Raw genomic sequence first — 1,008 nt, 5'->3', positions numbered from 1 at the left:
AACAGAAACGTATTTTTCAAGCTAAATATTTTTATCATGAAGAACTGACATCTTATTGAAAGTATGGAATTAAGAATTAGGTTTTAGGCAAGCTCTAATTCTAGTGTGGACTGTCTGGCAAGTTGGGTTTCTGTTCCCAATTGAATAAATTTCAGTCTGTTTGTGCCACTAATGTTCGTTGAAAAACACCCAAATCTCATTCCAGTCTCATCCTATGTAAAATTTGTAAGCTTTCTGCTCAACCAAAACCCAAATTTTTACTTGCCTTAAAAATGTAATTTGTCCATTTTTTTGTTTTTTTTGCTGTTTTAGAATTTTAATATTTTTTAATTTCCCCCTCCCCTCATAACATTAGGGTTTTAGAACTTAGTCATTGTAAAAGCATAACAGCCACCACTTCCTCTTGGTTTGGGTTTCATTTTGAGTGTTTCTGTTTTGTTTATTATGTGTTTAGAATATTAAAAAAACCAAAAACTTTCAGTCAGTTCTTCCAAAGAAAGAAAAATGTCCAAGAAATATTGGTTGTTTTCGAATTAAAATTCCTTCTTTGTTTTGAGACTTGAAATGTGAATAAACATGGCAACACTTGATTAAATGTTTTTATTTTATTTAACAGTTTTTTGTTTGTTTTTTTTTTAAAATTACTATTCTTGTTGTTTGTGTTATTGTTATCATTCGATCAGGGAGCAGAGGGAATTGGTTGCATGTCAGAGGATATCCCTTGCAATGTTTTGATTCTGCTGAAGGTGGCAAGCTAGCCAAATCCTTACCACCCTGGGCAGAATCCTTAGTGGTGTGTCATCTATCTTTACATTCTGAGTTCAAATTTAGCCTAGGTCGACTTTACCTTTCATCCTTTTTGGGTCAATAGAATAAGTACCAGTTGAGCACTGGGGTCAGTGTAAATGACTAGCTCTCTCCCTCAAACTTGCTGGCCTTGTGCCATGATTTGAACTCAATATTCTGACCCTTTATGTTCTGAGTTCAAATCCCACTGGGGTTAACATT

The sequence above is a fragment of the Octopus bimaculoides genome, chromosome 23 (assembly GCF_001194135.2).
Source record: "Octopus bimaculoides isolate UCB-OBI-ISO-001 chromosome 23, ASM119413v2, whole genome shotgun sequence".
Lineage (NCBI taxonomy): Eukaryota > Metazoa > Mollusca > Cephalopoda > Octopoda > Octopodidae > Octopus > Octopus bimaculoides.
This window is presented reverse-complemented; position numbering follows the sequence as displayed.